Source organism: Eulemur rufifrons, chromosome 12, assembly GCF_041146395.1.
Source record: "Eulemur rufifrons isolate Redbay chromosome 12, OSU_ERuf_1, whole genome shotgun sequence".
Taxonomy (NCBI): Eukaryota; Metazoa; Chordata; class Mammalia; order Primates; family Lemuridae; genus Eulemur; species Eulemur rufifrons.
This window is the reverse complement of record NC_090994.1, coordinates 884,914-897,997: the sequence shown is the minus strand read 5'-3', so window position 1 is coordinate 897,997 and position 13,084 is coordinate 884,914. Positions and strand designations below refer to the sequence as shown.

The 13,084-nt window shown below is 44.2% G+C and overlaps 1 protein-coding gene across 1 annotated transcript in view; it reads left to right on the top strand.

The window, feature by feature from the left end:
- CSMD1 (CUB and Sushi multiple domains 1) overlaps nt 1-13,084 on the top strand; it is a 1,254,382-nt gene that overhangs the window by 725,337 nt on the left and 515,961 nt on the right. The gene's annotated exons all lie outside the window — the stretch shown is intronic.

The window sequence follows — 13,084 nt, the reverse complement described above, 5'->3', positions numbered from 1 at the left end:
AAAGGTCTGTGTTCAGCATGTGAGCTTTGCATTTTTCGAATTACGAAAACATTGTTAATTCTGTGTTGGACTTTCGGAATATTTATGTTACCTTTGCTATGAACTTTTGAGAAAAAAACCACAGTAATAGTATCACTTTAAAAGAAAAGTTAGAACCTAAATGCTGACCCTATTTGATTTTTAGAAATAGAATTGGCCACAGGGAATATTATTTAATAGTCAGCATTATTGTCATATATGATGTTCAATTTCGTGAACGAAAATCCAACTGCTATATAGGTCCCAATCATTTATGCTATAATACTTAGTGAAAAGAAAATGAGAGAATGGTAGAATTTAGACCAAAGTGTATTTTCATTTATTTAGTGTTCTAAACTTTGATGCATGTGGGACTTAATGGGGATCTTCTTACAATGTAGACTGTGGTCTAGCAGCTGCAGAGTGATCATGAGATTCTGGATTTGTAATTATTTGTACTTTTTTTTTTTTTTTTTTTTTTGAGAAAGGGTCTCACTCTGTCACCCAGGCTAGAGTGCAGTGGTACAATCATAGCTCACTGCAACCTCAAATTCCTGGCCTCAAGTGATCCTCCCGCCTCAGCCTCCTGAGTAGCTAGGACTGCAGGTGCATGCCACCCTGCCCAGCTAGTTTTATTATTTTTTGTAGAGATGGGGTCTTGCTATGTTGGTCAGGCTGGTCTTGAGCTCCTGGCCTCAAGTGATCCTCCCACCTTGGCCTCCCAGAGTGCTGGGATTACAGGCGTGAGCCACCGTGCCTGACCGGATTCTGCATTTCTGACAAGCATCTAGTGTAGAAGGTTCCTGCTGGTCTGTGGACCAGACTTTCAACAGAGAGCAGCTGGAGTGTTTGTGGGTGGTGTACATATTTCACAAAAACAGGACTAAAATAAAAACTAATTCTCAATAATAATTGCAAGTTTTCTTCAAAAGTAAACATTTTAGTGGCTAGCTGTTTCAGAAATAGATATGAGCTCTTTAGTATTTGTTGAAAAATACCTTATACAATTTATGATGGGCTTTTGGGACAAGATGGCACCAATCCAGAAAGATTGGGTTTGTATTGAGTTTTGAATTTGGGCTTCACAGAACCACCGGGCCTCCTTGCCCAGAGATTGCAATTTAATTCACTGAACCGGCCAGCTGTGGGACTGATTATTAAGAATGAGACACAGAATCAAAAGGGAATGAAAAAAAATCCCAATATTTCAACAGCTTCCCTACATGTTCAGGAATATTAGCACTTCTCAGTCTATTAATAGCTGCACGTTGAAAATAAAATTGTTTTGAGCTCTTTTTGAGAACATTAAGTGAAAAGTTAAAGGATTTCCTTTTTTCGCGGATTTCTCAGTCTTTTTCTGGGACAGTTCAGAGTGACTCTCAAAGACCAGGTGGAAGATGTGGGCCAAATACACTGGACGGTGAGATGGCTCTTTTCTGGCAGGGTATCGGTTAGCGTCTCGGGCTGTGCATTCGGATCAGGCTGTGTTTCACCTGGAGCGGATGCTGTCCCGACCTGGCCCCTGCCAGCATTCACCTTCCGTTCTGCATTTGTGCTGGCAGCTGCCTGATTCCCGGGTGCGGGTCCTCCTCTCCACACTTTCAGTCCGTTTTCTCTGTCTAGCGAGTCTCCCTTCTGCTTTGTCGGCAGCGCCCGGCTCTTCCCTTGCAGCTCTGGGAGGAGAATCAGCCTTGGAGTGAAGGAGAAAATGGGTTGGAAATTGCCTTCCTCTCCATCGTAGCTGGGTTCTTTGGCCGAGTTATTCAGACTCCCAGAGCTCTGGTTTCCTGGCTATGCAATGAGGTTCACCATACTCCCCTTGCTGGAGGAAGATTAGAATATAGGTCAGAAACCTGCCGGTGTACCTGGCACGGAAACAGCCAGTAACTTGTATCCATTCATTGTTATCTCACCACACGTGAAAAACGACACATCAGTGACACGGGCACAAAGATGTCATCGGAGTTTAGAGGACAGAGGAGGGATCCCGCAGGGAGGTCATCACAGAGAATTTCACAGAAAACTTGGGACTCAATAGTCTCTGAAGATGCAAAGCGTGCAGGTTGGAGACGTGTGTGGGTGTTTTGGGCGTGGCGTGTGTAGGACATGCAGCGTGGGAGAACACGACAGACCTTCCGGTGCCGGGAGAGAGCCCTCCAGCGTTTGACAGAACAATAGAAATGGCAGAAACAGTTTGAAGGCCGGCCCTTGAATGAAACTCAGACGCAGCGTATACTATTTTTCCTTGCTGAGAAGTTCCCTGTAGTCCGCACATCTCTCGGTGTCAGGAAAACAGTGCTTCAGGAAAGCTGAGACGATTTTGGTATGTCTGGATAGACTGGGAAATAGTAATTAATTACGAATTCGAATGCATAGGACGTGTAGAATTTACAAGGCTGTGACGGTCACAGGAGTAGACCGAGGAGGGAAGATGACGGTGTGTTGGAAACCAGGAGAGCCAGTGTGGGCTTGCGCGGGGCTGTGCAGTGACACTTCAGCTTTCCCCTCGAACCGGGCACTTGCTAAACGTCCCAACGTTCGGAACCCTGGCTGGGAAGATGGGCCGAGGATGCCTGGCTGTGCTCGCACGCCTACATTTTAATCAGCCCCCTAGAAGAGGTGTATCTGAGCCTTTAGAGACCCAGGGCAGGGTTACAGAGAGGACGTCGGTGCTCCCAGCTCGAAGAGGGAGTCACCAAGCCCTCTCTCCCCCTTCTCAAACTGGTCTCTCTTCTGCACTATCTCAGAACACGGCCGCGCGTTAAGATGGAAAGGCTCTTTGGAGACCTTTAGGGAGATGGACCTCACGTGAGCTAAGCTGGGGGATCCTGCTCATTTGAACTTGTAGCTCCCAGATGTGAGATCCTTGATTCTGGGGTGAGGTCTTGCTGTCAAGAACAGGGGAAGCATCAGAACTTGAGATAGCACAGAGCCGGGGGCGGGATCTGGCTTCTCCTAGAGTCAGAATATAACAAGGGAAACCTTCAGGCTAGAGCTAGGGGGAAAAAAAAAAACAAAACTTTATGCAAAATGGTTTGAAATGTTCAAAGCCAGGGAGTATGATGAGTCAGGAAAGAAAACGTATTTGATGGTTAGACAGACCCAGGTTAAATCTCAGCGTTGAGGAAGTTACTGGATGCTCAGAGGCTCTGATGAGAATCCTGCTGCCAACCTAGCAGAGCTTTGTGCGTACGGCAGATCAGCTGTGTGAAGAGCTTCCCACGCTGCAAGGTGGTGACCCTTGCGATGAAGTGACACTGTTCTCATTCAAAAGGAGAGCAGTTGGGAAGTAAAATTATTACACGTTTTCCTTAACTGTTGAGATATTGGTGGTAGATACTTTTTAAGCAGTGTATTCTATCCAAAAGTATGTGTGCATGTTCGACTAGACAAGAGGGTAGGCGTGCATTTATTTACTTTGTATTAAAAAAGAAAAAAAAAAAAAAAACCCTGTCCTATGTAACCCTAATGAATGGAAATAGATATGCCTGCTTTAAAAAAATATATATATTTTTTTTTTTTCCTCAGCAAATGTGCCTGGTATGCGGTGGGGGAATTTTCTAAAACATAATATGAGACTTTAATTTATAACACATCAGTGCTTCCTGGGTCCCTTCTAATTTACCACAAATGGTGAGAAGGGACAGGGACGGCTCCGTGGACATCTGTCACACCCGTCCTGAGGCCAGATCTGCAGAGTTATTTTTCGTGACAGTTCCCCCTAAGTAACATAAAAGCTACAGTGTTTGGAGAGTTAAGAACGTGAACAGGGCAATAAAAAATGTGGGCAGAGCCGCCCTGTGGGATCAGTGATTTTTATCTGAATAATGCATCTCTCCCAAATCTTCACAAAGGTAAAGTTTGCGTGATTTTCAAAGGCTCACGATGAACTGCGCCAAAGCGTGAGATAAAGTATCCGTTTTCTGGACTCTGACTCAAACTTCTTTCCCTTTCCTGCTTTCTTCTTGCTCTTCCTCTTCTCTTGCTCCTTCTGGTTCTCTTCTGTGTGCTCTATCTTCATACACATACACGCACTACACATATGTGTGTGTGTGATATGTGTTTATGTACATATGTAAAAGGCAGACACTGAGCCCTCAACCGAGAAATCATTTTGGTTTTTTTGTGAAAAAATTTTGGCAATTGGTTCAAATCAAAGCTCTAGCTATATTTTTTCTTACCTTGCCTGAAAAATCAAAATGTTGTACTTGGCTATATATTTTTTTTCTTAATGTCCCTAGCTGAAAAATCAAAATATTGTATTTATTGGGATTCAAAATGACCTAGTCGCTATGTAATGTCATATTACATTATAGAAACACATATTAATATGTCTCTTTATCTAGGGATATCATTTAGAAACAAAGATACAGCTTTGGAATTACAAATTCTGAGTAGGAAAACTACTCTGTAGTCAGCATTTTCCTCCTGCAGTGGATTGGAATCTGGCCCAGTGAACTGCGTGCACGTGTGACCTCTTAGTGGGAGCACCAGCGTGACGTTTGACGTTAAGCTTCCCCGGGTCCTGCGGGGCGGCTCCCAGCACGGGTGGTCCGTGCGCGTGCGGGGCGGTAGGTTCCGGAGCGATGCTGTCTGGGACGGCTCCGTGCCCCAGGGCTGCCATGGGCTGTCCCATCAGACAGGACCACGACTAAGGGAAAACCTCACCCTAGGAGACAGTGGCTCGCAATCACGGGACTTGTCGTGGAGATTCCCGCCATATGATCCGTGTACTATGACATGGTGGACTGTGGTTTGAGAAATACAGTTTGATGAAAGGAGTCTATGAAAGAAAAAAAAAAAGGAAAAGTTAAAAATAGACGTTTGCTCCCCATCGGCAGGGTGCTAGCATGGGCAGTTCTCTGTGCCAGTCTGAGTCTACTTTCCTGATGACTTAATACGTACCCAGGTGAATCACAGTGGGAGGAAGCGTAAAGGCACTTGAGACCGTTTACATCGCTGGACCTTCCAGGGGACGGGACCTGGTCCCCGCTCCGCTGCGTACCCAGCCTCTGCTCCCGGGCTGCTTGTCCCCCCGAGCCTGTTTCTTTCTTTGCAACGTGGACTTAATGGACAAGAACGGGGAGATGGCAGTGCCTGGCTTTGTCCTGCCTGGGCAGAGCGGCAGTAATGCAAGCGATAGTCACCCCCCAGGTGACCTCCAGCCGCTTCCCTTCCTCTTTCTGCCTCTCTCCATGTCTTCGCTGCAGCTTCTTCCTCATTCCTCTTCCTCCAGGTCCCCCTTGCGGCCCTCTGTGTCCTGGTTTTCTGAGACTTTCAGGACACTGTCCTACTCTAGCATCTGGCCTCTCTCACCCCACATTCATTGATTATTTCTCAGCAATGCTTTTCCATACTAGGTGACCTTCTAATTAGACATACGAGATCTGCAAAGGAGTCACATAAGTTATGACGGCTCAGTTCCCCGGTCCTCATAGAGCATTTAATGATAGTATCGTCAGAATGAGAGTTAGGATCTGTGTATCAGTTCTACATACTGTTGTGCTTTCCGTACATCAGCGCGTTTAATTTTACCAGCAACCCTGAAGGTCTACATAATTATGTAGCCCCGTTTTTTTAGATAAGAATACTTAAGGCACAGAAAGGTTATATAAACTTCTCAGCAACACACAGCCCGTGAATGCAGACCAGGGTTTAAATCCGGGCACTCCTTCAGCTCAGGTTCTGGTTCACTCTAACGGGTTTTATGTGGAGGGAGGCCTGAGAGCGTGAGTTGAAGTGTTCTTTGCTGCCAGCGAACGCGTCCTCCCCACCCGCTGGAAACTGAGGCTCGGTCACCCCTCTCCTCGACTTTGCAAAGTGCGTGTCCTGTATGGTCCGTGTTTCTCCAAAGCGTGTTTCTCGAACGTACGACCCGATGAACTACAAGAGTGTCTTTCTCTGGGGCGCTGTTCAAATCAAAGAGAGAAATTATGACAAGAGAGATAATTAAAAGGCTATTCGAGGGGGACGTTATGGGTCTCATTTATCAAATGTAAAATGAAGAGCTCAAGTGCTGTGCAATAGAGCGTAGTGTTGGAAGACAGGTGAACACTGTGCGTTTTCTTTACAGGCGGTAACTCTGGCTGGATTCTCTATTCTCGGAGTACGTTTCACGTCCAGCACAACCTTCACAGCAGCTTTCTGTCCAGAGGTCTCTGGACGCTTCAGCATGTGCTGTGCACGTAGAAAGTCACTGGCAGGGACTAGACTATGGGCGTTTCTGACTGTGGGTAAGCTGTAGCTCACATGTGACAGTTGAGCACCAGGGGGCCTGGGTGTGGGTGACACTCACGTGGACCAAGAAGAGTGTGGGCGCCCGTTCTTCACGGGAAATCACCTGGGCATTGCAGGGATGTATGAGGGCAATTGGGAGAATTCCAGCCTGGAAAAACATTGTCTGCCTTCACGCCCGACTGGGAAGGATTTGCAAAGTGGCTAACCACAGGGGCGGGGCAGCAGCGTGGCCAAGGCGTGCGTCTCCGCCGTGTGGGTGAGAAAGTCGCCCGCAGCGTGGATGGAGGATTTGGGGGCCTTTCACCCCTCGTTGTGCAGTTCTTTTGGAGAGAAACCTAGGGAGAGTAGGAGATACTGAATTCTTTAGGTTTTCAAAAGAATAGGCAGGGACTCTGGTATATTTTCATGGGATAAAGGAAAGATCAGACAGTGTTAGCATAATGGAGTAGCGATAAGTCATCATTGGTGCATAGGAAACAAAATAAATTAGCTGAAGTGGGAGAATATTTCAATCTCAGATTTGAATGGAAAACCAAAGAGAGAGACTACGAATCTGTATGGTGCAGGCAAATAGAGGCAGAGACAAGCAGAGTCAATTGTTAGTTAGGTAAAAAATGCCTTAGCAAAGATATAAGATGCGAAAATTCCCCTCATGATAGGACAAGAAAAACTATTTTATGGTGCGAGGAATACATCGACATATAAAACCCCACATTAAATCTGAAATTCAGAAACATCTTGCAATCTCTTCCTGATACATATTAATTACACTGTGACAAAGATAGCATTTAAAATATGCCCAGGTGCCATGCAAGTTCATGCCCCCCAATAATTAAGTTCCCACCTATTCCAGTGGTTGATAATATAATGCATAACTCATATGAGTGTGAAAAATATCGACATTAACTCATATATTAGAAAATGCTTTCTACACTGTAAAGCACTCTACAAAAATGAAGCCAATTTCCTAGAACAGGGGTCCCCAACCTATGGTGAGTTGCATAATTATTATATATTACAAGGTAATAATAATAAAAACAAAGCACACAATAAATTAAATGTGCTTGAATTATCCTGAAGCCATCCGCCTCCCCAGTCGGTGGAAAAATTGTCTTCCATGAAAACAGCCGCTGCTGCCAAAAAGATTGGGGACCACTGTCTAGAAAACAGAGAAAAGTTATCAATTGGCAATAGAAGATGTTATTTTGGTGAACCTGTTGTTTAAAATAATTGAGTCATTTCCATAGTAATACCCCGTTTAAAGTACCTGTGAGTTGTTCTCCCCAGTTTTTAATATTTGAACTCTGGCAGTGTAGACCGAGGCTGCAGTGTACACTGTGGGAGGCCAGTGGTCCATTTGGAGTGTGCCTTTCGGTTTACCAGGTTGGTTTGTGGCTGCCTGCAGTATGAACAGCCCTTACCATTCAGATTCTTTTTCCACTCTGCCTTAGGTTGCTCGGGCTGCTGTAGCAAATGCCATAGAGCGGGTGGCTTCAATAACATGTTTATTTCCCGCAGTTCCAGAGGCTGGAAATCTGTGATCAAGGTGCCGGCTGATTCAGTTCTGGGTGAGGACGTGAGCCCTCACCTGGGTCACAGCTGGTGCCTCTGGCTGGGCCTCCTCGTGGCGGGGAGGGCTCTGGAGTGTCTTCCTCACTGTGTAGCCCCACGAGGAGGGCTCCACCCTCACTGCCTCATCACACTTTCATTGCCTCCCAAAGGCCAAGCCTCTTCATGTCATTACTTTGGAGGTCACAGTTTTAATGTACGAATCTTGGAGGGACACAAACACTCAGGCCAAAAGACACAGCATGTCTTGTGAGTTCAATGCACACGTATCGACCACTTCTCTGTTCTTTTGTCTCTTCCACCAAGCTGCTGCCTCGTTCATCTCTCATCTGCCATTGTGTTATGCCTTAGCATAGCAATCAAAGAGCATGATACCCGCCTGGCACCTCCGACACAACACACAGGACAAATGAGAACACATTGAAGTCTGTTCCCGGGGGCCAGGTGGCGGGGGGAAGATGCCCTAAATTTCCTGGCCTAAAACTTCCTGTAAGTTATTGAGATTGTGCTGTACCTGGATCCGCCCGGTGCCGTACAGTGTGGGGAGGGCCCAGGGCCCACACTTCGCTGTGGAAAGTGGAGCTGTCTACACTCACTGGCCACTGCTCAAGTACCGCTGTGCGCATCTGGAGGGGACTTCGCGTGGTCCAGGCGTCGCACAGTATCGGTTTTCTTTTTCTCGTTTTCTAATTGTTGCAGAATGCGAGCTTCTAGGAGGCAGTTTGAAAACGGTGGAACCTGTGGCTAGCAATCAAAGGCATATTATGACACGAATTCCCTGGACGCTCACTGTCCCTGCATTGTGTTCCCTTCATTAAAGCTAATGGCAGGACCGGGAAGGGATCAAGAAGAGACCAGACCTCAGTGTATTACAGATGCCTCTGGAAAGGGAAGCCGCTTTCGCTTAAAAGCATCAGCACCATCACGCGCTGATGTAATATGCCTGGGATACATCTTCCATGCCGATATCGGAGTGTTCAATTAGCAATAATTAGAGCCCAGCTGGGCGAGAGTCATTTCAGCACCACTGCGAGGAGGTGAGAGACACTGACGGAGGACACTTTTCACTCAAATTACTTCCCCGCAAATATGCCTCCATCTATTCATCAGGCCCTGGGAGGATCTCTAGTTTTCAGGCTCTTTGCCAAATTCTCATGCGTGTACTCCAGGCTGCGTTGTAGCGTGCATTAGAATGTTTAAAGTTACATATTCATGGACGTCTGGCAATAATGCTTTTATTGGCAGGTAGGTTCCAAGAGTACACATAGAAAGAATATGATTAGAATAAACCTATGAATTATGAATGTTTGATAAAGAAGATGTGAAAATTATATGTGGTTCTAAAACAAATGAAAGCAAGAGAGCCACATGGGAATAGCTGTTTTCCTGGGGGTTACGGGTGGGATTGAGGTCACTACATCGGGGTCACCCCCCTGTCGGGGCTGCAGGCCCCGGGCAGCCCAGTGCACGGCTCTGGCCCCGCTGACGGGGACAGGTGCCTGGGGACGGGCTGTTTCCTCACTGGAGAGGAAGCTTCTCTTGGAAGAAGTGCTTGGCCTTCATCTTCTTATCCTCATGGGCGGTTCTTGGTAGATGCTCAGTTATTTGATGACGGAGCTGGCTGGTGTCAAGACGCAGGTTTGCAGCCACCCGGTGCACACTGGCCCCGGTGCAGTGTGGCTAGAGGGGAAGGGGAGACTGGCTAGAAGGCACACGGCCCCCCGAGCATTAGAGGTCGGACGGGGCTGACGTGAAACCAGAGGTCGGTTGCCCTTCTCTCGTTCCTTAAATCTATTCTCAACGTTTTCCCAAATTGTTCCCGGTGACTCGTTTGACACTTACAGAATAATATAAGGACATAGAAGTGAAAGTCAAGATGAGCAAATTCACTAACCGTAGATGGAGACTAGCGGAATTGTGAAGACCAGAATTAATATTTAATTTCCAGGCATCTATGGCGAAAAGGGAAACTTGGCGATTTACCACACTCTCGTTAGCAGAAGAGAGAAGTTTCCAAGTTGCTCTCGAGTGGCAAAGCTTTTCTTAATGCTAAATTTGAATATAAAATGTAACCCGCAGCTTTGTGCCAGAGTCGCAGGTAATAAAAATGTTTGATGCTCTGATTAGCAGAATGCAAAATTGTAAAAGCAAATTACCTCAAGTTTTCCTCAAGGTAATCATTTTTAAGTCAAGCCCATGCCATCCAAAACAATTCAGAGAAGATATAAACAACGTAAACAACAGCAGCAATGAAACCTTTATACCTTTCTTCCTTCAGCAAAATTTATTTGGTGTTTTCTATTTTGGGGTCGCTGCACCGAGTAGGGGAGAGTTTGCAGAGAGGTGTAAGATGGCATCTGTCCTCAGGGAGCCCACAGGCTACTTGGATCATCATGTAGAAAATATTTATTACGAATTATAGTAGGTAGAATGTAGTACCTATTTAATGGGATGTAAGCCGTACACACCCAGGTATTTTTTGGGGGGGGAGGGGTCTGAATTCTCCCTACATTTGCTGGTTTACAATTACAGAACAGCAAAACCGAATGTGTGGTCTGCCCATAGTTAAACGGATCAGAGCTTTGCACTTGGCCTAAAGTACATTCATGTACAATGCTGGGGACAGCGGTCGAGGGAACACAAAAGTACTATTAATTAAGTTGTCCAAAGGTGTAAATAAGCCATAAGCCATGCAGAATTGAATGCAAATGCATATAGGTATGTGTGTGTACACATGACATAATTTTACTCCATCATATGCAATATGTGCATATAACATAATAACACATTTCAATGAACACAAAAAGTTATATACAGTATTTACCAAATTACATTGTATTTTTAATGAGACTACTGAAGGCACAAAAACAAAGAACGGAATAGACCATCTCCTATTCTAGGGGTTAACTTTTATATAGAAAGTGATTTAACAAGAATCTGAAAATTGTGTAATACACTCTCACCCTAAATCTTAGTCCTAGAAATTATCCTAAGAAATTAGTATAAATCACTGAAAATTGCCTCGTGGACAAAGATGTTCATTGTAATATTATAGATAATGGCAGGAATTATGAAATGCAAGCACATGGGGTGTAGAAATACATTTTGTAGAGGTTATAGATTTGGGTTTCTTGGAAGCGGCATCTCTTCAGTGCCTGCGTGCTGATACGATGCCTTGATATTCTGGTGCCAGAGGGGTCGTTTCCTGAGACTTTAGAAAGGGCGGCTACACAGACAGATGCCCCTAGCATCCCAGGAACACAATTCGTTCCATTCCCCTGGGGAGCTTGGAAAGGGAGTTCCACACAGTGGTTAAAGTCACATATGCCAATTCGCTGAGCATGTGACCTTGAGCAAGACTCCTGAGTCTTTCGGGATTCGTTTTCATCACCTATAAAATGATGCTAATAATAAAGACCGCCTCATAGGATTCTTGTGGGGATTCAGTAAATTAATAGATACGAAGTCTTGGAAGAGTAAGCACTCAGGAAAACTCCCGGCCGTGTTTCACGGGGGTGGTCAGAGTGGTAGTAGGAATACGTTTGAGGATCCGTTTATTGCTTAAGCAAACCCGGTCTTGTTTTACTTGCTCTTAATTGCTAAGATTACACTCTACCTGACAGGCCCTGGTGATATTGTATTTGACTCTTCAACAAATATGTATTAGCCATTGTGTGTTAGTCACTCTTCTAGCCCCTGGAGACAGGTGGATTAATGCCCCGATGAGGTTCGAGCTGGTGGAATGACACACAGCTTGGAAATCAGCATCGTTATCAGCATCGTAATATCTATCTTTCAGTTTTAATAAAGAAGCATTGAGTACATGAGAGAAATAATTATGAGTTTACTCTGACAGGTAGAATTAACCTTAAAGTGATACATTTTAAATAATTTTTTAAAAAATCACATTTAAAGTATGCATAACACCATAACATAAATGATTAAAAATAAGCACAAATTATTTTTTATTTAAAAATCTCAGGTTATGCATTACTGCTATAGAGTTTCTGCTCTATAGTTATGAGTTTCTTTATTTATTACTAGCTTCTGAGAAAAAAAAAACCTAGCACATTAAATATAGATTTCTATCAGTGCATATTGAAGAAATCTTTCCCTTTCATTCTCATAATATTTTTAATTTCAGCAGTTGATAGATAACGCATTGAAAATAACTCTTGTGAAGCTGGTGCATTCAGTCATTTGCAACTAATGAAATCATAATATTGTTTTATTACTGAAATAACAAAGGGCAATGATAACTAAAAAATTATATTTGAGCAATACATCTTTGAATAAAAACATACGAGTATTTTTTGATTATCGGCCATGATTTTCCCTCTTGTTCCTTAAAGTTTGCATGAAATGAAGCTAGTGCCAACCGTGGCCTTTCAATCAATCTTGCCCTGGACATTTCCTGCATCAGGACTGCTGAGCACTGCGGTGAACCCACGGGTGTTTTATTCACAAAAACTCTTTTTCTGAGTCGCAAGCGGGTGCAGCCCCTCTCTGATAAAGGGCCACCCGTCACCCTAACGGGAGCAGATGTCACGGCTGCCACCTGTGGATGAAGAGTTTCATGGAGTGAGGGTCATTCCACTGCGACTTATGATTGAATTTTATCAGGGTTGTGAATTGATTCCATCTAATACTTGTAAAAGGTAATACCCAATTTAGCTCTGATCCCAAAAAGAAATGGAACATTACTATTTTGCAACTGATGTCCACAAATACTCAAACTGTCCAAAAATTACACTGCACAGCAAAGGGAAAAATAAATCAGATTGCAACATCCACAGTTGCACATATAGCTGTTTCTATAGGACAACATTATTGATAAATAGCAAGACACGGGATGGCAGACTCAGTATTCAGTCACGCATCAACAAGTTCATAACTAGATGCTGCCTGATTAGCATTGCTCAATTTCACTGAGTTCTGTTCACCACACCTCAAAAATACATTTCCATAGTCATTCTATAAAATGCATGATATGTTTATTATAAGTATATAAAATATGTGTCACAGTATTTAATTTTTATATGCACTCTGTAAGATAGGTTTTCTACATATAAAATTTACCTAAAGATGTTAAATAAAACGCTTGATCATCAAGTTTGTGGAAGATCTCTCTCCTACAAGTTCAGGGTTCTTGCCACTGTGCTATAAAACTTACAAATTCAAAGTATGCATCCATTTCATTCAAATTTGAAGATACTCTCTTTGGAAACAAGGAAATTAGTTATTGAATTAATGATTTCCT